Raw genomic sequence first — 26,554 nt, 5'->3', positions numbered from 1 at the left:
GTAACTCCTTTCCACCCTGACCCTCTGTGGTCCTCCCAGCCACTATAGGCGATTACCTGTTTTCACAAACAGCACCCAAGCATTCACCAAGCTCATTCCCCGTGTGTCAACCCTTTTTTGTCCCCTTTCCTTCCCTAGACACATGTTCCAGGCCTAACGGTACCCAGCATACTGTGACCCACGCCATTACTTACGGAGGGTGACCAACCACTCCCACCTCCTCCATGCCAACCCTTTCAGGTCAGTGTATGAGTCAGTACAAGCCCGACATTTGAATATTTTCAGTTCAAAATTCTTTATGTCTAGGGGTAACCCCTTTTTTAAAGTTGTTTCTACACATACCAGTATCCTGGTTTTTATGACAACACCAGAGTGTTCTTCCAACACTAATTACGTCCTTACTCTATTCCCGTTTTTCAGGGAGACTGGGTCTAAACCCTTGAAGAAGGCTTTTTGACGCCGAAACGTCCTGGGACCCCGTTACATCCAGGCCAGCAAGCCCGTCCCTCCATAAAACATCTGATAAACATCTTGACGTAGACCAAAGACTTGGTTTTCTCCTCTTTGAAAGACATCCAATATACCATTTGAAACCAGTATTAGGATGATGTTTGTAAAGAAGTAATGTTAACGAACCTACTACAAATGTGAAACTGTCTGTGCCCTACTGTACATGCTTACTGTTACCACTCTAACTTTATGTACAAGTATTTTGGCACCTCCAAGTTCATGTCATGAGAGCTCTGTATTGTGGCTTTACTCTACTTTACATAGACTCCCACTTTTACATGTACACTAAACTGCTAGAAAAGTGTTGTTCTAAAAAACTACCGTAATATCACGGGTAATCCATCCCCATTTTTTCTTTATTTTGTGATATTAGCTGAATAAATAAGCTAAGAGTCACCTGTGTTTTTTGCATCATTCTCTTGTATCTCTGCACTGTAAATAGCACAATTTCACAGTCTCTAGGATACGCAATATGTGAAATGAGAAAAGTCTCACAGTAATCAGAAAAGTAAAGTATTACTGAATGAAAATATACGTGGCAGGACGCCACCCCTTTGTTTCCAATCTCTACAGCTCCCAAGTCCTACCACCCACTTTGAGCAGTCCCTCCAGTTACGTAACTTCCCTGTCTGCAGGCTATCAGAAGCCCCGAAGATGGTCGTCCCCTTGGTCCTTTTTTTGCTGGAGAGAACGCTATTTCGTAGCCATCCAATGTTGGTGCTTGTGTTAACCACGTTTCTTGGAGGCACAGTAGGTCGTAGTCTGCTAATTTTATAGGTCCTTGTGCTGTCAAATGAGTATGGCCTCTGGTGTTCCAAGAGCCTATACGGAAAATTTGCCTGTATGTTGCTACTTTGTCGTTGACGCCACTCCTTAGATTTTGATCGTTGGATTGCTATCTCTTAGATTCCCTTTGGAGGGCTTTAGGTAGCCAAGACCAAATGCTGTGTGACGATTCTGACTCTACATTAGGTCCATTGTTGTCTTTGGCTGCTACTTTCTTTATAGTTCTCGTTATCGTAATGACTTTGCTTTTATCACTCCCTCTTCTGATACTTCTGTTTTCTTGCGTCTCATACTTGTTGTTGTCCACGCTCTTGTCATCTTCTTCTGAGAATTGTACAAAGTGATGATCCTGGATATGTCCACGAAGTACTGTTTCGTTTCTGTCTTTTTGGGCCGGGATCTCTTCCTCTTGGTTTCCAGATTTGGTGGGTGACCTTTTTCCATAACGAGTCCCTCGCTGAGCTGACTTGGAGTTTCTTGTTCTTGATTTAAGCTCCTCGTCGCGCCTAATTTTTGGTATCAAGGCTATCGACCTTGACGAGTTGGCAATGTCATAGCCCATTCGTAACAGCGATTTGGTCTCTTCTTTTAACAGGTCGCGCACCCTTTTGGAAGAGAGGTATAGGTGTTATATGGCCTTTTGATGTATCTTGCTGGGGTCGACAATCAATAGGTCCTCCGTTTTAATAGATCTTAGTTTCGGGATAAAGGCAAAGAGCCTTAAAACTGACCCTCTATTCAGAATCACGTCATCTTCGTTCCCTCGGATCTGTTCCAATTTGATCACCCATCTCTTTTTCTCGGGGTCAGTCTCCTTTATTTTGATGTTCTCCTTTTTTCTTAGAGGCTGATCATTTCCCCTTTTCTTCTCATGTCTCCTGTTTTCACCTGTTACTTTATGCGTGTGATAAATACTTGGCGAAGCTCTGTTAGACCTTTTTCGTTCTCGAGGGTTCTCATTTTGATGTAATTCCCGGGACTTCCTCCTGATTTCCCTCGGGATAGGTTCTTGTGGTCTCGCCTCTTGCATGCAATTGCAGTATTCTGATGTGCCTTGAGTCCATCCATCCTTCTTAGCTGTCTTCTTACATCGATCTTCCAATGTTAAGAAACCGTCAGCTTTCATTTTTTCTCTAGGCTCCTTTTTCTGTAAGGCGGTCGCAAATGTGGGGGATGAAATAGCCTCCCCTCTATTTTCATCCATTATATGTTGGCTTAAATTCATCATTTCCTTGTCTGCCAGGAAATCTTCTACCAACCTTGGGGAGCCTACAGGTCTAAGAATGACCTTGGGACTTTCAATTTGTGATTCAGTTTCATTCTTCTCATCCATGGTTGGTTTAGAATCACCTTTGTTCGAAGTACAAGCTGTAGATGTAGAGGATCTAGTAGCCTTCGTGATGGGCACTTTTTTAAACATTGGGGCCAATGGAGTTTCATTACCCGCCAGCACGATCGTATTTATATGTTCTTTCGTAATTGCTTTTGTTGTTTTCTCACCGGTAGTTTGATCACGTTGTCCCAATGTTACTTTTCTAAACTTTATTGCACTTAGGTTGTTGTTTGTCGACTCTTCTGTAATACATTCCTTCATATTGCTAATGCACGGGCCCCAGATACTTGAGTTTTTTGTCCACACGTTGTTAGTCTCCTCAGTCAGATCAATTTTTATTTCTGTTTGAGTGCTACTAGATGTTTTAGTTTCCAGGTGTGTCAGATTGCCTTGTGTGGATTTGTCAGAGGAGCGTGATTCTAGCCTACCTGAGAGCAGCGCTGCCTCCAGTTGCTCTCGTGCCAGGATATGAGCCTCCAGGCAGATTAGTTTTTTGTTCATTGTAGTTTGAATGTTAGTGTGGTCATTTAAACTGTCACTGATTGTTTCATATAGCTTTAAGAAGGGATTTAAAGCTATTGTAATTGCTGACATTATCGAAAGCATGTCACCTTTCTTCGTTGGTGTGTCTGGAAGTGACAGGTTTTGTTGGCCATTGCTTCTTGTTTTCTCTTGGAGTTCCTGTATCCTGGGCTGTCTCATCGGTTGGTAGATGCCCTAGCTCCCCACTGCCCCAAAAGAATGTCTTCGAGGATCCTGTGGTCGTACATTTTCATTTATGGTTGAAGAACTTATTGAAGGTAAGTTTACATTTTCATTACTACTTTTTTGAGGTCTTTGTTGAAGGTTCTCCAAGCTTGCAGGGTCTTTTAAGTTTACTGGGGTCGATATCCCCTTGTTCGTCACTGACTTTTTAACAGGTGTTGTGTTTGTTCCTGTGTTCATGTTTTTCTCACCAATTCGATTTTCTGTAAGGGGCTTGTCGTTTTGTGCCATGATCGCAAGATCTTTTTGATTTACTGGAAGTGAATTCAAGTTTTCAGGACCTGGGCTTTGGAAGGGTGCTGTGGTTGCTCCTGTCGATCTGTTTTCCTCGCAGCTGCGTTTTTCCGTGCGGGACGCTATGGAAGATGAGTCTTTAGGGGCTATGAGTATGGTAAGATCTTCCTCTGTTGTCTGTGGGCCTGCTTTTGTTTGGGCTGTCGCATCGCCCCTTGACGGTGTTGCATCGTCGATTTGGCCGGTTGGAGCAGAGCCCATTTTTGATCCCACTTTCTTGCTTGGTGTCAAAGACCTTTCCATTAATTCCTCGGGTCCCATGTTTTCTTCTCCTCTTATAATGTCTGGGGGGTCTCCCCGAGGAGTAAAGTTTGTTTGAGGCTCTGGCACATCCGTTCTACGATGTTTCGAATAAGGCCAACAATCCTTAACAGCCTGGAGGATTTCTGCGTCTGAAAGTTCCTCTATCAATGGCCTGTGTGTTTTGTGGGAAGGTTGGAAATATTTTTTTATATTATATCTTTCATTTCGATCCCCATTTTGCTCTTTGAGCATACTATTGTTTTGGGGCCCCCCGCGGGATGTCTCTCGATTTGGTACTTTTCCTTTTAAATTTCTTTTTGGTGCGGCTTTGTTTTTACTCAAAGAGTTCCTATTAATCTGTCTTTTCTTAGATTTTCCCCTATTTACTGTGTCAACCTGTTGCCTTTTTCTTTTTAGGCATTTGTTTCTTTCGACCGCCAGGGAGTCCGGGGCTCCTAGCTCCTGCTCGCTCTCCGTAGGGTTCACCTGGTCGGCCCTGACCTCACGGGGTATCTGGGGAAGGTGGATCATGGCTTCAATCAAGACTGTTCGTCCTGCAAACTCCTGGATTTGCTTTGAATTTGTAGGAGGGGCCCTCGGGACGAGCTCCTTTCCTTCTTCCCAGTTTATGTTTGGAGGCGGGGCTCTAAGGGGCAGCCCCCCTCGTTAGCCTCCACAGCCCTCAATGGCGTAAGCTCGTTGATGGGTATTCTATCCCTTCCCTGCACCTCGGGCGGCTTCCGAGATGCATTTGCCTGGGGACGAGGAGTCGAGGCAGAGGAAGCTCCCCCTCTCTCCCTCGTCCTCCGCTGCTGCCGGCTCCACTCCGTACCCCTCCTCTTCTCTCCATACGCCAGTCCCAGTTACCGCCACAACCGTCGCCAAGGTAAGAGCCCCCGGACTGGTGGGCTCTGGGTCGCCAGCCACGCTGGGGAAGGGCAGCGCAGGATTATGCTGATTGGGCAGGGGGGGATACACTGGGACATTTGTCTGTGTCGCGCTTTGCATAGGTGACAATGTTAGTTTTGAATGGTTCGTGCTTTCATTAGGGAGCGTGATAACAGTTTTATGAGGCAGTTGTGATCGCTCACCTCTTTTGCCAGAGACTGGCTTGGCAATCACAGCGTCCGAGCCTAGGCGTAGTGGAGAACTGCGTAGTATCCTGATGTCGTCTTCAGCTTCACACACAGAAGGTGTAGGGATCATTCCTTCATGCCTTCGTGCCTGCATTACTGCAGGACTGCACCTACTCAGCACCTACTCCGCTGGAGAATGGAGTTTTTGACTGTTGAATTTGCTCTGCTTTGCTCCATCCACAGTAGACACTGCAAACAGACTGCTCCAGAGTAGACTGCAGGACTGCACCTACTCAGCACCTACTCCGCTCCGCTCCGCTGGAGAATGAAGTTTTTGACTGTTGAATTTGCTCTGCTTTGCTCCACCCACAGTAGACACTGCAGACAGACTGCTCCAGATTAGACTGCAGGACTGCACCTACTCAGCACCTACTCCGCTCCGCTCCGCTGGAGAATGGAGTTTTTGACTGTTGAATTTGCTCTGCTTTGCTCCACCCACAGTAGACACTGCAAACAGACTGCTCCACAGTAGACTGCAGGACTGCACCTACTCAGCACCTACTCCTTACAGTTTTACTGTTGTATTTCAGACCTGTGGGCTGAAACAATGGCAACTGAATGGCGACTCAATAATCACATGGCAGGAAGACCTCAATCCTGTATGAAAAACCTGTTTTGTGGTCCCTTTGGAGGTGTGTCAGGTTTGGGAGAGTCAGTGAGAGTCTTACTGGAAATGAGAACTGGCAGGTGGAATTGGAACAGGTACTCTCAGTGTGGAAGATGGAGTGCAAGGGCTGTCAGCTTTAAGCCATGCAGTCTATGCAGCTGTCATCCAAAATGTAAGCCGAGCCTAAAATAGTCTTGCTCCATGTCAATAAGAATTTAAGATGGCATTTATTGTACACAGGTGAACCCAATGTAGGGGAACGGCTGTTCCCATCCCATTGCATGCAAAATAATAACACGGAACTAAACCCACTTGAAGTTAGGATGGAACAAGGGGAGGGTTTGTCTCTTTATAACAATGGCTGACAGTTTAGCTTACAAGTGGGTGTAAGGATGTGGTGAACTTGTCACAGGTAGTGTTGGAGAAGGGCATAGTTGATGGAGCAGGAGGCAGCAGGCGTGAGATAAATGGAGGTAGAATGAGAGAGAAAGCAGCAGGTGAAAGAAGAGAGGAGTAAGAAGGAGTGAAGAAAAAGAAGGAAAAGGGAGAGAGGATGTGCAAGGCTAGTTGATAAAGGGTGTAGGGGGTGGAAGGAGTACAGGGAAACTAAATGGAAGGAGAGAGAACAGTAGGTGGAAGTAACCCAAAAAGAGATGCCCAGAGGGAGAAGAAAAGTGGGAGGAAAGAGACCCGTACAGAAGACTAGCAAAGTCCTTAGAAATAATTTCTCTTACACCTGCGTTTGTGGGATTTTTATGTATTGAATTAACGTTTTACCTTAGCCCCTACTTATTTTCAGCAGACTTTTTGAACGTGCAGATGATAGAACTGGAAATGGGCTGTTCATCGGGAATTGTAAACAAGGACGTTTTAGCCGAGGTGACGGCTCAGATTGGTAAGGTCCAGTATGAACAATGGAATAAGAGAATGGATGTCATCAAGGTGGGAAGGGTGCCTATGCCCCTCGGCAGGCTAGGGAGGCAGTCATCATATGACATGGTAACCAGGAGTGTACACTGCAGAGGGAGTAAGTACAAAATAAAGGGTGCATTTTATTGCGGGAGGCAAGAAACGAGATGTAGCTGCTGGAAGGCCTGGTGATGTTTTGCAGAATGTTCTTAGGCTTCAGTACAGTCATGTAACCATTGATCTATAAAGGTGAGGGGTCTGGAGGATGGGTTAGGCTACAAAGGTCTGTTCCCAGTAGATGTTTGATGTTGTTTTTCCTTGCCTTACAAGCAAATGAATAAAGCTGTCTCTGTCATCACCCGAGCATTGATACACAAGCTTGCTTTCTTTGAGAAGAGGATGAGAGGAACGCAGAGTGAGGAGAATACAGGCAGGTTGGCGGAAGGGCCCTTTTCAGTAGGTTGAGGTTGGTAGGAGCACCCAAAAGAAAGGGGGGAAGGATGTAGAGAAACACTAAGATGAACGTGTTGTGAGGAGTCAAGAGTAATAGTCAGAAACAACGGCATGACTTTGTGGGTATAAATGTTTATTAACACAAGAGGGGTTAGACAATTACCTATCTTTCTCTAGAACTATGTTCAGTTCCACCAGGATATCAAAGTAAAAAGTATTCTGTCGTTTGTCCAAATCTCTAATCTGCTCCTCACACTTAACATAACAGAACATGAATGGGACAACTTTCTTTAGCCACACTTGAATTCTTCAACCAGTAGATCAAACACAACATTCCAAATGTGACAAATTAAAGTATAAATGTTCAAAAGTTCCCAGCGGGACCGAAAAGAAAGGGTTTAACTCCTCCACTAGAATATTATAGAATGTTCCAGCTCTGAGACTTTCTTTAAACAGTTATATGTTTCTTTAGAATTCCTCCTATACTCTTCTGCCAGGATTCCAAGTGCTTTATTAAACAGTCTTCTGTTTCCTTTGGAATGCCTGGTGTACTCTCCAGCAGGATTCCCAGTTCTTTATTAAACAGACTTTAGTTTCCTTTGGAATACCTGGTATACTCTCCTGCCAGGATTCCTGGTTTAAGCAATTTCACTTCCACAAGACCCGGTATACTTGCCTGCCAGTTTTATAACTGTCCCCCATGTGCCTGGTATACTCTCCTGCCAGGGCTTGCTTCTAATAGTTTTCCTTTTCTCCAGTACTGGGCGTGGACCCTCCTGTGTTGAGATTAGGTCAATTTCATTGTCGCCCCTTCTCAGGGTTTCAGCATTTCAGTAGTTTCGCAAATGTCTTTCATTAAAGGTTGAATTCCCTTTTGGATAACTTTATTTGTAATCTTGACCTTTTGATTATAGTCTTTGACCAATGCTTGTTCAACTCCTTGATTTATCTCAATTGTACTCTGAGTGTTATAATCAGGGACATTATACAATGTTGATTCATTTACTTGCCTTCCTTACCATATATTTCAATGTAATTGCTATTGGCTTTGTTAATACTTGTTAATTCATTCACTTCTTTACTGTGAACTTTAATGTTAATATTATTGGCTTTTGATACTGCTTGTTCATTCATTTGTTTTTTTAACCCCATTGTACGGAGGTTCGCCTCTACGGCTCTTTCACATGAGCACTGAAGCACTATGGTGCCCTTATGGCTTTCCCCAGGCTCACAATTACTCCTTGTGAATTCTGCATCAGATGCAATGTGAGGGCTGGAGGTTGAACCTCTTCCTTCTTGCGGCGACTGCTCCAGCCCCTTTCGGTCCTCTCACTGCTTCAACCTTTACTTTGGAGCTTCTGCTGCTCTTACCCTTGTGAGGGCGGGCTCTCCAATTCAGACTCTTTGCCACAGGATTTCTCCACTTCTTTCACGTCTGTCCCTCCACACTGTGCTGTTGCTGCTTTTTGAACCGTTTCGGGATCCAAGAGACTCCATCTTCTCAGATCTCTCTAATTTTTAAAGTTTGCGTATTGATCACATGATGAAAACAACTAGACATGATCAGTGGTTTCTCTGAGGGAGTAATATTCATCACTCATTTAATCATTTTGTCTAGTACATTTTCCCTGACACATATAATCACAATCACGGGTTTTGCTTACATCTTCTATCACACAATATGACATAGATACAGGGGATAGTGTAGAGTTAGAGTTGTCACTCTGATCCAGAGGGAAATTGTATGTTTCCAATACTGAAGTTTTCTCTTCTCGGGGTTGGTCTCTTCCCAGGTCGTCCTCCCACAGATAGCCACCCCCAGGGTTGGTGGCAGGTAGCTTCTGCCCTTCCCTGGTCACCTGGGAACAGACCTTTCCTGAGAAATTAGTGGTGTTACCTTCAGGTTCATCATAGGGGATGGGAGTAAATATTAGGAAGGAGGTTGGCGGTCATGTTCAGGAGGCAGAAGAAAGAGAGATTGGCAAGGCGACTGCAGGGAAAATCATGGGAGAGCCAGTTTGGAGGGAAGAGAAGGAGAAGCATGCCCAAGCCTGACCTGTGGAAATCTAGGGCAGAGGTATGATCATGTGGTGAAGCATCAATGAGGTACAGAATAAGAGTCAGAGGACAGGCGGCAGACAGCAGAGTTACCCTTATGGAGGAGATGGTTGCAACCCATCAAAGAGGGTAAGGACAGGGTTAAGAGAACAGTGCAAGGACCTAATGATAGGAACCTAGCAGGAAACATGACACTATGCTTATAGATAATGTAAGCTTACTAGCTGCTTGAGGGGTGCTCTGTTGTTTAGGGGGGTTGCCAACCATTACTTTACCCCAGCTTCCACTGGCAAATAGGCCTAACATGCAGGCACATACAAGCCCTGGAGACCCAGGGTAAGAGCTTCACACTGCATCATAAATGAGGATCAGATGACAAGAATCCAGAAATCAAGGAGAAAAAGGTGATGACCAGCAGCCATTTCTATACAACACCCTGGAAACCACAGGGAAGGCACACACTCTACATTCCCTTCCCTCCATGCACACAGCCAGGCAAGCACTCAACATTCCATCTCTCTCTCTCACTCTCTCACTTTTCTCTCTCTCTATCTCTCTCTCGCTTCCTATATCTCTTTATCTCCTCTCTCTCTCTCTCGCTCTCGCTCTCTCTCTCTCTCTCTCTCTCTCTCTCTCTCTCTCTCTCTTTCTCTCTCTTTTTCTCTCTCTCTCTCTCTCTCTCAAACACACAAACACACACACACACACACACACATGCCTCACCATACCCCCAGTAGTTGCTGATAAACCTAGAACTTGTAACACCTGTTTCTCAACCTCCATGCTGAGAGCTTAAGTTTACATATCTTCTGTTTCAACATGTAGGAGACTGTCTGGCGTATGGGACTATTGGCAGAATTAGGACCCAGGGCACTACCAGCTCCAGAAGGAGAGGAAAACCAGTGTTCATGGGCTAGTGAGGGTCAACTAGTGCAATTTATGTCTCTTTCTTCATAGTTTTCCTGAGGGTCCTGTGAGTCAATGGAAAGGGTGGACACCACAATAGCAGAGTCTTTCACAACCTGATGTTGAGAGTGTCTCATCACCATGCCAATGCACCTGTAAACTGTAGCAGAACGGAGGCACTGTCACTTTCTTCCAGCTGACAAAAAGATCCAACAGCGAGGTCCCAAATCTCTTGGATATTATTTTGAGCAACATTTGGAGCAGCCATTGTTGTATTGAACACAGAAATATTATGCTGAGGTTGTCCACCTCCTCATTTAGGACTCCTTCATTATTCATATATTTGTTTGTGCTTGCCACGATAGTTGCTCCTTTCAATGATGAGAGAACATTTTAGGGGCCTTCATGACTGCTGCCAAAACCCTCCAATTTCTGGGTCCTATCTTCTCTGTGAGGGCCATTCATTTGGGCTGTAAGATCCCCCCAGTTTTGCACTCCATCCTAGATGGCTGGTATCTGCGCTGATTATTATGATTTTTCATGAGGGTTCAGTTGTTGTCATCTTTCCTTCCAAGTTTTAAGGGGATATTCACCACTGACATTTCTTCTGCATCCCTGATATCTCTGGTATCAATTTCTTGTATCTGATACTGTGAGGAGACCAGCAATATACTGATTTACCAGGTTTTTCAAGTAGTAGCAGGCCCAAGGTACCATGAACAATGTTGTTGTCATATCCTTCTTTGCTTTTAGCCAATTATTTGAGGAAGAAATACCATACCCACATATGCTCCTATAAAGTCCTGATTCTGACATTTCTTCGCAAACATCCCACACATGTTGCCCAACGGTTTTTTACCAAGCTCGAGAGTTTATGAAGAGGTTTTTTTGTGGCACAACTCCAGAAATAGAGTGGCCCTATGGAAATTACAGAACACGTATGACAGAGGGGGCACAAACCTGCCGAACTTTGAGATATACCACCTGGCAGGGCAACTTCAATATGTCGCTAGGTGGCTGTCGGAAGATGAGACAGCAGAATCCAGATTGCTGAAGGGTGAATGTCACCCCTATTTCCTAAAGGAATTGATATGGCTACCCAAACCAGAGTTACATGGGCGATCGAGACTGATGGAACCTGGCTGGAAGACAAGGCACAAAGCGTGTCGAGTTATGGGAAACCCGACCCCATGCTCCCTGCAGGTGCCACTCGTGGCGCTACGTGGGGTGGATGAGCAACTGCGGAAAGGGATCCACAAACAATGGGAGCCGGTAGGCCTAGCGACCCTGGGAGACATATGACAAGAAGGGAAGGCACTGGACTTCCAAACGATAGTGGAAAAGACAAGGGTACACATGGGGCAATATATCACATATACTAGAATAATCAGATGGGTGAAAGAAACGTGGTCCGAAATAACACTAGCAGAACAACCTGACACTGTCATAGAAACAATGTATGATATCTCAGAGGGAGGGCATGAAACATCCCGGATTTGGGAACTGGTTATGTCCAGAGGGGGTAAGGAGCTGCTCCAACTGAGATTTCATTGGGAGGAGGAAGCGGGTGAACCTATGCAAGACGGGCAGTGGGAAAGAGCTCAGAGATACCACAAAAAGGTGTCTAGGAATGCTATGCTGCAGCAGATACAGCTGTATGTCACTCATAGGGCATACATGACCCCCAAAAAGGTTGCCAGATTCGGAAGTAAAGAAGAACAAAAATGCCCCAATTGCAGGGAGGTGGATGCCGGGATGATCCATATGTTCTGGGTGGGAAAATTCTGGGAGGAAGGTAAGCTACGACTATCTGAAAAGGGAATCAAGCTAGATGTAGAATCTATTTGGGCATGCATGATGGGGGATTTACCAGACCACGCAACCTAAAACATGTATCCAAACTCAAGGACCTGTCCTACATCCCAGCCAAAAGGAGAATAGCCATGAGCTGGAAAGCAGCCCACAGACCCAGATTAGAAGTATGGTGGAACGACCTCCTGAAATGGGCAGAAGCCGAGACAGCAGTATGGTACGAGGCAGCCATCAGAGGGGAGGATGGCGAAGTGGGACCTTTGATAGCATGGAGACAAATGGTAGCCACATTGTTGAGATCCTCCCATGCCAATTCTAGTGAACATGACACGTCCGAGAACAATGAAGGGGATTAACCCCAAAAGGAGGGCAAGCTGATGAACTGAGGTGGAGGCTCGAGTTAAAATGGGGGCAGGGGGAAGACAGTAATAATAATATGTAAATGCATGCTAAAGCAGCTTGTAACCGAAAATGTTGGGTGTGATGGTTCTGTTTTGTTTGTTAAAAAATTAATAACATTATTTAAAAAAATAAATAAAAAAAAGGCCTGATTCTGGACGGTGACAATTGAGATTTTTGATGGTTCATCCGGAATCCCATTATTCTAGTACATAACATACTGTGAGAACCACTGCACCATGGTCGTTATGGAAGCGGTGGCGCGTGTTATGCACCGTTGGGCTGCTACGATGGAAACAGTTGCTGTTTTGCCGGTCTAGACCTCCTCCAAGATGGCGTTTTCCTCTCAGCACGTCACGTCCAACATTCGTGAAAAATTAAGCCGACGTGAGCAACCTTGCGTCTCAATACAGGTAACACCCCCTGTTCCGACGCTGACTAGTGCCTGCTTCGTTGCTCTTCAGTTCAACTCTGTTCCTTTAATTCCTGCTTTGCTGTTTTCCTGTCCAGTTTCCCTTCTGTTTTCTCCTGTACCTTTCAGCCTGCATCCTACTTCCAGCAGCGCTCCTTCAGTTCCACTCTGTCCATCCTTGTTAATCACTGCCACTTTTGACTATGCTACTTGCGGTTTCCAGTTCTACACCAGCAATGCCTTTTGTACCTCATGTTTTTACCCAAATTCATTCTGCTCTCCTGGAAATGTGACCTATCATTTGGACATCTCTTTAAATCGTGTCAAGAGGGTTTTTTCAGTCCTTGCCTTTTTCCCTCATGGTCTTAGCGCCCGGGTCTCTCTTCTGTCTCTCAATCCACTTCTGAGATCAGTAGAGTGATTTGTAATGCCCAATACCTTACCGTCTCAGTCCTACAAACAAGACTGGTGAGTAGGATTTTGTCCTTATCTGACACATTTTCTCTGAGCATGTGTCACTGCCACTTCCTTTGTTGGGCTCTGGATCAGCCCTTGTGAAGGGATTGCTGTATTTTAATTCCTTCATTGTGAAGAAAAACTACTACTGAGACCACCAGTTTTGTAAAGATTCTTGGAGCCAACTTCAGACTGAATGATAGAACCCTGTTTCACAGTTGCTTGCCCAGCTCAGCAATCTGGAGATATCACTAGTGAACTTTGACTGTCGGCACATGATGATAGTCATTCAGAAGCTCCAGAAATGATAAGTGAAAACCCCATTTGAAGCATTAGTAGTGTGTTCCAAAGTGTTCCATGATGAAATAATGTATAGGATCCAGGTATTCAGTTTCTTCAGTTTAAGCATAAATCTGAATGCCCCTGTGCTTTTTGGTGCCCGAAAAACATATGAGGAGAACCCCCATCTTTGTGTGGGAACTGAAACCACTGTTTTTCCTGTATCAGTTCCCTTATGATGTTTTCTAGACAATTCCAGCCTGTCTGATCCTTATGTGAGTTGATGTCAAATTGATGGCATACCCACTTGTCACATTGTTTATTGCCCAAGGCTTCATACCATATTCTTCCAAGACTTAGGGGAGGTTTTGTATTTGGCCACACACTGGCAATCCCATTTTAAATTTCTTCACATCTTTGGAACTGCTATGCCTTCATAGTGGCAGCTGACTGATTGATCTGTTGCTTGCCAGACATAAAGCAAAACCTTTTCCTGGGGTAACCTCTGGACACCCTGAAGGGTCTGTTTGGTTGTGACTCCAGAAACTGTCTTTTCTCCTTAAACTTTCTTAGTTATGGTTAAAAAAAGGCAGATCTCCATGAGATTTTAACCATTTGTCCAGTTTAGGAGCAAAAAACACGAAGGACATGTTATATGGGTCACCTTTCCATCAATGTAGTGTAACCTACTGAAGTGATGGTATCAGTCTCAGAGTCTGACATTAATTGAGCCTGTTGCTCAGTGTGGTGTAATATATTACTGTACTCGTCCTCCTTTTCCATTTCCTTGTACATTTTCTTGGGGTCTTTAGTATAGCCTGTGTGAGAAACCAGAAGGTGTCTCACCCACTAGTCCCGAGGGATCTGTCATCCATGTGGCCAAGACATATCCATCGCTTTTGTATCCAGTTCCTGGGGGTGGACCAGTGTGGGAGGATCACCTGGGTGAGGGGTCTTCGTGGAGTGGGAGTGGGACATCGGATGGTGAGATGCAGAATCCCCTTCCCTGTAACACCTTCACCCCATCCCACGCTGTAGGATATTTAGGAACTGTTCCCCCTTTTTACAAAACAAATGCTTTGTCACTGACAGCCCGCACTAACGGAAAACAGACTAGCACCCGAGTCGTGCACCTGACATGTCCCAATACTATGGTCAGGTGAAGTCAGGTAATTATCAACAATCACTCACACCTGAATTCCATCACACTTCCCCGCATGGATAAAAGGTGGAGCATGAGAGCACACTCTGAGCAAGGCAGAGCACACGAGGAAACAGCTGTTTCGAGACGGCAGCTGAGCAAGAGAGGAAAAGTGGCAAAACCAAAGGGGATCGCAAGGAGGGACATTGACTTGACCTTTTCGACAAGGAACTGTTACTTCCCTAAAACCTCAATAGAAAGTGTAAGACCAGGAATCCAGGCTGAAGAATCCTGCATTGTGTGTTGGAGATACCCGGGGCCTTCCCACGTCAATAATCAAGGCGGGGAGAATCACCAGCCACTGTGGTACCATCCTTGGCTCCAAGAACAAAGCCGCTTCAGTCAAAGCAACACAGCCGGTGGTTTGGAGAGACTGATACAAGACCGGTCTGTGTTAAAGCCAAGGTTGCAAGCAGCAATATTGTATGGCAAGTGCTGTAACGAACTGCTGATGAGTGATTGAACTTTAAAGCAAGCGACAATACCTTTGACGGAGTGGGTGCTCAAGCTAAGGTCTCTGTAATTATCCATCTGAGAAGTAATAACAGAAGATACATTTGGTCCGAGCCCGGTGGAGGGAGACCAATTGAAAGAGAATGAATAAATGTGAATCAAATTGGTCCTGCAACCGGTAAAGTTAAATCCTGTGCACAGTCGAAGGTTTTCAATTTTAATGAAATAGAGAAAGTTTGGAAAGTACGTGAATTTGGTCCGAACCCGGCAGAGGGAGACCAATTGAAGCTTTTGTGTTAAAGTGGGTCTGAAGCCGCCAGAGGGGGACCAGGGGTGAACAGTAAATCACCTGAGAAGTTGTATACGTGAAAATCCTAAGAAGATAGGAACTGTACTGTTTTGTCATGTTGCATCAGGCGCTCTGAAATAAGAGACTTTGAATGACAGAGAGACTTTGGCACAGAAGTTCCTGATGTTGAAGTCTTGGACTGAATCCTCGTTCTAGAGAAGGCAGGCAGTGTGCTAAGCTTGAGTGTACCACCTTGACCCATGCTGAAAACGTGGGGAAGGGAAGCCAATGGCTTGAATATCCTGACATATCATTTCTTGAAACACTTTTCTTTTGCATAACATTGTTTCTCACACTATTTATATTTAGAAGTAAGGATTTGCAATAGGTTTATTAGTACAGGCCCTTTTATTTTGACAGGACACCACTAGGACTGTGTTATTATTATTTGATGGTTGTCGCTTGCTCCCATGTTTATATTTAGAATTAGATAGGCATTTTTCAAACTCAGTTGAAGTTCAATAAATACTCTTGAACTGTGGTCACTTGTGTCTGTTTTACTGTTTGATACCATGCCTTGCTTACAGGATTGGGATGCAACTCAATTGAGACAAATTTGGGAATGTAAAAATTCCAGAAGCTTAGTCAGAGAACCTCAGATCCCTTTATCGCTGCAAAAGAATCCATAGGCTTTGATAGAGTTGGTGACACACATACACTGTTTGATAACATGCCTTCCTTACACCTGGGACATATAAAGCTGTTATATTCATGTTCTTAGGGCCAGGTATACCCTGCATTGCCTTTTGCTAAGGCTGCCTAATCCTTATTATCCATAGAATCCATAGGGGGTCATGTCTTCTACTGCCGTTGATGGGTTCCCCCAGCCAGGGTTGGGAGTCTGGAGTCGACTCTTATATGGCCAGATATCACCAGCTCTTCTCAAACATCTTCCTTTCAAGCATTGGAATTTTTTGTGCTCATGGACATGCCTTGAACCACTAAGGCTGGATGATCTTGCAGATTCCCTTCTTCTGTTGGGCTATGGGGATCTCATGGAAGGTCTTGAGTACTGTGCCCAATTTTTTGAGGATCTTGCTCTCTCAGGGTTAACTCCATGCCTCAAGGGCTGGGAACCTGACAGGTTTTCATGACATCCCTCATTAATATTCATGGGGAAAAATGTGCATACATTTAGAATCATTGTGTGCAACTATATCTCATGAATATTAATGAGGGGTATCATGAAAATCCGACATGGATCCGGCCCGCAAAGCCTGGAGTTGGACAACCCTCGTTCTGCAGATCCCACGTGTGAATAGGGGGAAAACAGATTATTCCAGTGGCTATCATATCAAGATGAATGGTACTAGTGAACCCCAAAATGTAACCCCCACCACAGTGCTGAGCAGGTCATCAGGGCTGTAACCAGGGATAAGCAGGTGGCATTTCAGTTACTTTTTTGCATAATTCATCCAAATGACCACTCACCTAACTGTTCATCGTTTTTGTAATGCTTCATGTTACTGACACTCCCCTCACATTGTTAATGATGACATCATCAGGGCACTGCTTTTATAGCATGCTTTTGACACCTTGAACCACAAACCCAAGCAAAACAAGCTGGGATGGATAGTGGTACTTTTGCTTTCGTGGAGAAGATCTGGGTCAAGCAGTTTGTACACTTGTTGTTGTATTCTTCTGCATGCTTGCACACCCTGGTGCAGGCATGTCCATTAACTGCCCTGAAACAGATGCATTCAGGATTATTAAGTGTGAAAGTGGGTGGATGTGAGGATGAGATGAGTGGCTTAATTAAAAGCCAGTAAATGGAGGGTGAGTGCTCTATGAACATTCTTCAGGTCCGGGCAGGCCGCCTTTGCGATGCAGCATTTACTCAAAATTAGAATGAGCATAGATTATGGCCTTATGCCACTACCGGCACAGCATACGTTTGTAATGTATCTGCTCACATAAATTGTCACATTACAGGTGCTTGCAACATAGACACAAATGAGTCCACTGTAAACCCCTCACAAAAACACTGCCTCACAAATCTCCCATGAACACTGACAATTCCATTTCATTCTGTAGGATAATGAGGCAAATTACATTATGCTTAGATCATTTTCATTCTAAGCATATCTTGCTTTACAGTGCGTGCCATGCCAATATGAAGTCCTCCGCTATTCAATAGTTATCAATAGCTCAGAGTGTTGGATAGGATGCACTTGCATGCTACACACATAGCAAAGGATACTTGCACCGTTACCCTGTCATGATCCGACCGCACTGGGAACATCCACCATGCTCAATGCATACAAACACACACACGCACACACCCACCGACACACACACACACATACAGACATACCCCCGCCCCCACACACACACACACAACATGAATAATACATTGAAACACACCACATAATGATACCACAGCACATTACCCTTCTGTTAGTGCTATAGAAAATATCACTGCCGGAGCTGTGTTGGTAACCCTTATGCTAGACCAATGTAACATTTAGGCAGTAATGTGAGCCCAAACTCCATATGCCAATTTCATTGGTATGGTGCCAGCCTGATACAATCCCACCCTCATGCCAATGAAAGGGAGGATTTTGAGCGAGGTTACATGATGATTGATGTGTATGGAGTGTTATGATGACGGGATGGGAAGGTAAAAGGATATGTGGTCTCATTACGGGTTTAGCGCTACAAATTATGGTAAATCTGCTGGGCAGAATTAGCTGTATCACCATGAGACCTGGAGGAATTAGCTCAAAATTAAAAGCCTGCGTGTGTGGGTGATCCTGGAAATGCATTGGAGGGATAGGACCTCCATGTCCTTGTTCTGTACTCCCTTATGTTCTGTGTTCAGTGTTGTTTTCTGCTCCTGGGAACACACAATAGTGGACCCCTGGCATATGGAATGGCATATCTTATACATTTATCACAATCTCGTATCAAATTATTTTTTATTATCATACACAATTATATAATATCAATTCATAAAACCAATATCTAAACATTTCATACAAAATTCAACTCACATACATTCACTCCTACCATCCATTCAAAATCAATCACTGTCTTAAAAAACGTACGTATCACACCTATCTCTATTTCTATGTGGTCAACAATATATATATTTTGTTCTGTCTATGTATAGTCAATTACCCAGATCTAGTTGTGGGCACATGTTTCATCTGTCTGTTTGGACTTCAACCATTTGTCCACTTGGTAAAGGTTAGCCACTTCGTTGACTAAGGGAAGGAGGAGGTTGATGCACATTTTCCTTGCTGATTTATATAGCGGCGACCGTGAAAACGAATGGTTCAGGTCTTGCGACTACGTCTTTTGTGTGTTCTCAAAGTATTTAGTCTTGAGGACCAGGGATATATATACCAGACACCCCTTTGAATTTTAAACCTGTGGGACTCGTTGCAGTGCAGCTCTTCCTCTTTTTGATTGTGGTGAACAGACCCTTGGGATACCCTTCTGGCGCCCATGGGTGGAGGTACAACCCTGTACCCTTAGTGTATGTTTCAGGACACCTGTGTGTGGCCCACAGAGCAGGGTATGGGCTGATGGCAGCTCCATGCTGAATTTGACAGGTGCTCTGAGTATTCTCCATTTTGGGATACCCCGGACCTGCCATAGGAATCAGTGGATTCCTGATAGGAGACAAGATGGCCCCTGTGGCCTTTTGGTTTCTATTACCTGTTACATTGTTTTCCCAAAGTCCTGGGAAGCCCTGACTGTGCCCCTTCCCCTGACTGACTGTTGGTTGGAAGAACCATATGAGGTATTGTGGGGAAGCCCAGGCCAGACTGGCTGAAGCCCTCCCAGTGACTTTATGTTGTGAGTACACCCTTGGGGCAGGAACTGGGTGAATGGAGTGTGTGACCAATATGGACTTCATGTTATGGGTTCTTTACAGTGTGCATGTCCCAAACAACGGCAGAATTAGCACCAAAAATCATTACTAATTGGTAGATCCGCCACTTTTCATCGAAGTGTTGCCACCAGAAAATTGGAGAAATTACTAATTCCACTGGGTGGAAACAACATCAAAAAGAAAATGGGAAGACCTTCTTGAAAAATCCAATCGATTTAACATCACCATTTTGGAAGTGTCACCTGAACCTGAAACACAGGAAAAAGATGTGAAGGTGCAAATCAAAAGGCAAAGTGCCTGAAACAGCCCAGAAAGCCAAAATTCACTGATGCAGAGATCACTGTGCTTGCTGTGCAGGTGGTGACTCGTGCAAATGAGCTGTATGGTGCACAAAACCAGAAGACCACCCACCAGATGAAAAACGGCATGTGGAGTGTGAAACGGGACAATGTGACAGAAGTGGGTACAGTGCCAACAAACTGCCAGGGCCTTAGGAAAAGGTGGAATGACTTGAAAGCTAGGGTCCGCAGCCTAGTAGCAAACCATTGTAGGAGAGACAGCAGCCAGCAGAGGAGGGACAGTTGGGCCTCAGCAACCCATGCCTTGGGGGGGAACTGTGAGAACATTCTCTGGATAGCAGGCCTGGAGGACTTAGTAGCAGCAAAAGTCTGTGCAGGCAGCCAGGAACACCCCGGTGAGTACAAGGTTGGCCCATAGGCCCATTACCCACCAACCTCAATAGAATGTCATCCAGCACACTTGCAGTCACCTTGCAAAGCCTGGGGCAGGCAATCAATAAGTAGACAGACCACATCCGACACCATAGAACAGTATGTTCGGAAGTAGCACATAGCGCTAATCCAACAGATGCTGCTGGCCTGGTTCCAAGAGAATATGTGCAATAGAGTGTTAGCAGCAAGCTCTCTACACATGCAGTGTGATCCCCCAAATGTTGCGGTAACACTAAGACAGGTGCAAGTGCACCTCTCAGGTGAGAGGACAACACATGGTACACAGACACCCATTAGCTTGCACAACCTGACAGTCCATAAAACCACAGGCCAGCCAAGCTACACATGCCAAACACATTCAGATCAGAAGCTATCATCAACCCAGTCAGATGTTACACTGCTTGCCATACCGACAAATCCCAGTTGGTACATTCAAACCCTGCCCATATTGTCCTTCATGTACCTGACAGCTAAATGCATCAAAACACAACCAGCAACATTACTACAAAGGTAATCATGCCACGTTCCATGTCTCCCAACAGGCACGCAAGACAGCCAGGAAGGCCCTGCGACGACTGCCACTCCTGCTCATGGAAGTGCCACTATCGTAACCAGAACATGCTAGACTGTCTGGTAATTCAGCAGCCAGGATTCCAAGTAGTCATGGCCAAAAACACAAGGACATATCAAGGGCCACCTTTGGGTCTACCAACACAACTCCCACTGTTGTGGCAACCACTGCATCCACAGAGCAGTGTGCAGAAGCACCTCCAACTCAGGCACCTCCCACACCTATTGGCACTGAGCTGGTGGTGCAAACGACCAACACCACCTCTGACCCAAGTGAGCCTGTTTTCAGTCCATGGCAGAGGGCACCATAGCTTCACATGTTCACCTTAAAATACCCATGGCAGGCACCACTGATCAAACTGCTGCAGCTGCCACAGTGAGCCACTTATCAACGGACTCCTCTCCTCTTCCTAGTCTCTTACATCTGCACACTTGTTTCCCACTCATCCTCTCCCTGTGCACTGCAGTGGCACCACTATGATGACACAGAGATACCTCCAGACGATGATGATGCAGAAGGTGCACAGGCTTCTGAATCAGGGAGTATGCACCACCAGTAGCCACGCAGCCCAGTTTATCAAAACACCATGGATGCTATGTGGGAGAGGCTCACAAAGACAGAGGAGCAGCAGCAGCAGATGGAATGCATTGTCCAATAAAAACAGGGCCACACCAGTGTAGAGGAGCAGCCAAGTACCCCCTCCTCAACCACTTCACTTTTTTTGCTATATAAGATTACTTTTTTCTGAAATGCATTCAGATAAAATTGCTATGCGACGTCAGATGATGTCCGTTGTACTCCCTGTTTTAGATAATTGATATTAAAACAGTTATCCTTTGTGCCAACTACCTGAGTCATTTTGATTGTTTATGTATGAATAAACTCTGCATCCCCATCCATCTCAAGGGTATTGCTACTCATCTTAAAGGGCTGGAGATCACCCAGTTAACGTGGTAGCAGAGAGAGGATGGTTAGATATCCACTGAGATAAAGTAAGCTTTGGGGTCCTGGAAATATCGCACAACCTCTGCCATTCAGCTGAAAGGACGTAAGGCTCCCTGTAGATAGCAGTTTAGATTTAAAAAATTACTTTTATGCTTGCAAACGTAGGTGTGACGGGTCCCCGGTTCCTACGGAATCTGTTCCCGGCGTCTACAGGAAGCTGAACCAACGAAAAGTTGAAGCAGCGATAACGAGGCAGACGACCCCGAGAGTTGGAAGACAACTATACGAATGGTGAGTAGAACTGAGCGAGGTGGCAAAACTGTGTATGGGCAATGAATGAGAGAAGTGATAAGGTTAAAAACGAGTAACGCAGAGAGGTTGGGGTAAAAGTAACTTGAAGAATAATGGGGGTTGAATATTAAGCAATTAGCTTGAGGAGATATGCTGGGAAATTGAGATATTGTGAGGAGAATTCACAAGGGAGGATACACCATAGATACCTGCGTTTTAAAGAACGGTCAGATGAAACAGCACCTAAAGTCTCATAGTAGATTTTAAAAAACGGTCCCGGTTAAAGACAGTTCTGAAGAGGGCAGTTTACACTCCGTGGGAGTATTTTTGAAAAGTCAAGACAGATCTTAGTCAGAAGACTGTGAGAGATTTATGTGGCTGGACAATTGTGTTTGTCTGTCTGTTTTGTTTGATGTGATTGTGTAATGATGACGACACAATAAATAAGATTGATCAAACGTAAAAAGAAGAAACGCGAGGGTTAAAGAATTAATTGTGTCTTTTTTGAAGAAATTGAAGTGATGATATTTTTTCTCAGATTAAAGTAAAAAACGTGATATAGAGGGATTGGAGCCTGCGACGATTGGTGCACGCTCATATTATTTTGTTTTTCTTGAAAAGTATTGTCAAAAATTGCAAAGAGTAAAGGTGAGTATTGACGATCAGAGTGACGCGTCAGAAAACTTAGGATATTACTCTGCTTATACACTTGTGTAAACAGCTGCCGAAACATGCACCTAAACTTAGACAGTGCAGTGCAGAATGGGTTAAGAGCACAGCAGATAAAATGTTCATGCCGTGGGCACAAGGGGGTCACTATCGAGGGTAGTCTCGCAGCATATGATGACATATATGCATGCTGCATATATGGGAAAAAAGTTAGACAAGCGACTAGCGAGCTTAGAACTTTGGAAGATGTACCAGGAGGAAAGAGAAGATCCGCCTCCTTTAGTGTGGATACTTAATGTATGCAGAGAGAGGTGTGAGGAGCCTTCAACCCCACCCACCGTGCCTGAAATAAATGGCGATAGTAAGAAAGATGATGGGTTGTATCCATTAAGGGAGCTTAAGGCAGCAGCAGAGTATAGTAACCCAGCATATGAGTCTCCTGCACAAAGCAGCGACGTGGGCCTAGAGAAAAATACTGAGAAAAATGTAATCTCTAAGGTCCCAAAGGACAAAGAGAGATGCAATAAAGAGAGAGGCGAGTGATCAAGCACGTCTTTAGACATAGGACGAGAAATAAAAAGATGGAAAGGAGAAAGAAAAAGGCTGATGAGTTAGCACTTATACAGAATTAATGGATGGGTGGTCTGATTTTGCTCAAACTCGATGGTAAAGGCATCGAGGACGTACGGCAAAGGGAAGTTCGAGACAAACAGGATGAAAAAGATGAAGAAAGGGAAGAATGACTGAAAGATGAAAGGGAAAAAAGAAAGGATAGGCAAAGACGGGAACAATTGTATCAAGAAGAACAATTGAAGAAACAGGAAAGAGCAGAAGAGCAAAGAAAATTTGACAATAGACAGAGAGCAATCGAAGAGCGGGAAAGATCAGAAAAGAAACAAATGGAAGATGAAGAACAGAAATTAAGGGAAAAGAGAATGCAAAGGCAGAGCGATGAAGAAATACAAAGGGTAAATGAAAGAAGAGACATGAAAAAGAAAGAGGAAAACAGGATACGAGAGAAAGCAAGAAAGCAAGGGGAGTTTGATGATGAGCTAGAACGAAAGAGAAGACCATGCGATCTTGATCGCATGGAGAAGGAGGTAAAGAATCCTGATCCAGTAGTGTCATGGGAAGATTTAGAAGAGTTCTTCCCAAAACAGGAGCCAATAGCGGGTCCGTCTAGAATAAATCTAGAGGATGAGTTCGATTCCGGAAGCATTGGGGATGCTTTTGATAAGGTTTATCATGATATGAAAACTCAGAAAGTAGTGCAAGGAAATGGCAAAAATGACCGCCTTGAGAGCACACAGCTGTACGACAAGGAAAGAGCCTTGTGTATTGTTGAGCCCAGAGAGCTGTCTTTAGATAGACTAACTCTGGAGAGAGACGAAGAAGAGGGAGATAACGCAAGTTGGGGACAGGAGATGTCAAATGAAGACAGAGAGACCTTCTGTGGGGAGGAGGGAGATAATGCATGTTATCTTGAGGGGTGTTTACAGTGGATAAGGAAGATTTGAACCTACCTAAATCGCGGGCATCAGAGTCACTCACATGGCTAAATCCACCACCTAAAGGGCAGTCCCATGGTCAGAGAGGGGACTCGCCACCGTATGTGAGCGGGTTAAGGTCACTGCCAGGAAGAAGGCAGTGTGGAACCATTGTTCCTACTGTGGATAGGCAAACGATGAGAGATGAAGGTGAGTTTGGGGTCTCACAGTTTCCTTTGTTAGAGAAAGGAGGAGCCAGACCACAGTATATACCTTGGCCACAAATGGACAAGGATAATCTAAGGTGCAAACTCCTGGGTTTAACTTCTGGCACTGGGAAAAGGATACATGAATTAGAGAAAATGATGGGAGGGAATACGTTGGCTATAGGGGACATTAAGGGTCTCCTGATTGCAATCCTTGGAGAAAGGGCTAGTGGCGTTTGGGCACCAGCAGGGTATTCTGGTGTTACCACGATAAACAAAGATCATGATGGTGCACCGTTCAATAATTACAGAGCAGCAGTTTGGAAATCACTTAGAGTACTGTATCCGCACATGTCAGATATGGGAGCTATAATGATAAAAAAAGATGCAGGCAGGGGATGATCCACTTATTTACATTCAGAATTTTCAAGAGCAGTGGAGCTTGGAGACACGCGAGGCTTGGGGGAAATCAATAACTGTGTTTTTATCATATACTATGCCTGGGGCTGCCAGAGCCCGCACAGAAGCAGCTCAAGAAATTGGTGGGCATGGAGGCAAAACTATGGTCAGAGATACAGCTGACCATTGCGCATTATTGTAGACTCTTGCATTAAAAGAATCACAAGAAAGACGATCACAAGGAAAAGCGAAAAGGTGATGCTAGTGCAGACATTCCTTTTTCTAAGTATGCCATTGAAAAGGCAATGCTGACCAGTGGGGATGGATTGAGCTCACAGCAATCAGCAAACATACCGCAGATTAATAACCAGAGACAGTTTGATCAAGAAAATAATGGGTATATGCCATGGGGAAGAGGAGGTTTTCAAGGAAGAGGATTTCAGAATAATCAGGGATATTTCCAGAGTAATCAAGGTGGGTTTCAGAATTTTCAGAATGATAATCAGGGCATGCAAAGAGGACAAATGGAAAGGCCTCCGCTTGTATGTTGGACATGTGACATGAAAGGGCATCTTTTTCACGCATTTGGAAGTCAAGGATTCGTGCAGAATAATCAATTTTCGAGAGTGGGGACTTCAAACCCACCTGCATATTCACAGCAGAGGGAGATGGGTTTGCCCAGAATCAAAAAGTGCAACAGAAACAAGCGCTGAGAGTACAGCAAGGTTTACAAACACAGCAGGCGACAATGAGTGTGCCACAAGGGCCATCGCCCTTTACATTCACCCATGCAGATACAGCAAAGCATAAGTACAGGGCAGTTAATGACTCCTAGAGAAGGGGGTGTCACTGTCAATGGAGGGAATCCCTTCACAGGCACAGGGATGAGGCTGTATCCACAATAGGACAGCTCACTGGGAGACTTGATGTGTTCAGAACTATCTTTGACGCCTAATCCTCAAGAGAAACCAAGGGTTGATGTCAATATAGGAGGCAAGTATTTTTTGTTTTTAGTAGACATGGGTGCAACACGCTCATGTATACGAGAGGGAAAGGTTTCAATGTCTGCAAATGCCATGAATACTCAAAGCTTCACAGGAGCTACAAGCAGAGTTCCTTTTACTAAACATTTACCAGTCTCTATAGGAGAATGTGATATGTCTGTGCCATTTCTATATTCAAGGCGGACACCTGTTAATATATTGGGTCGAGATTTAATGACTAAGTTAAATATGACAATTTCGTTTACTGATAAAGGCATACGGGGTAATTCATAGAATTTCGCACAAAAGTGACGCACGCGGCTGGCGCACAGTGTGCTCGTGCGAATGTCTGCTTCCAGCCGCATGCGCTAAAATCGATATCCGCGCACAGCGTATTCATGGATTTTAGCCTCCAAAACCAGCCGTGGCGCAAAGTGGCACAGCGACCCTGCAGCAGCGCCAGTCACGCCCCCATGAACGCCCTTGCGCAAGGAAAAGCCATCAAAATTCCCAATTCAGCGCAAAGGGCTGCGCTAAACCTGGACCAGTATACAGGGCTGCCAAACAGCAAACGTCGAGCGGGGAACGTGTATTACTGGGGTGCGTGGGAAGTTCCACACGCGATTTCAGCAGGGTACGTGTATTTCTAGGGTGCGGGAAAGTTTAACACGTGATTTCAGCAGGGTACGTGTATTACTGGGGTGCACGGGAAGTTTGACACGCGATTTCAGCAGGGTATGTGTATTTCTGGGGTAAGGGGAAGTTTAACACGCGATTTCAGCAGGGTACGTGTATTACTGGGGTGCGTGGGAAGTTCCACACGCGATTTCAGCAGGGTACATGTATTTCTGGGGTGCGGGGAAGTTTAACACGCGATTTCAGCAGGGTACGTGTATTACTGGGGTGCGCAGGAAGTTCCACACGTGATTTCAGCAGGGTACGTGTATTTCTGGGGTGCGGGGAAGTTTAGCATGCAATTTCAGCAGGGTACGTGTATTACTGGGGTGCACGGGAAGTTCCACACGCGATTTCAGCAGGGTACGTGTATTTCTGGGGTGCGGGGAAGTTTA

The sequence above is a fragment of the Ambystoma mexicanum genome, chromosome 5q (genome assembly GCF_040938575.1).
Source record: "Ambystoma mexicanum isolate Mex_15411 chromosome 5q, UKY_AmexF1_1, whole genome shotgun sequence".
NCBI classification, from domain to species: Eukaryota; Metazoa; Chordata; class Amphibia; order Caudata; family Ambystomatidae; genus Ambystoma; species Ambystoma mexicanum.
This window is presented reverse-complemented; position numbering follows the sequence as displayed.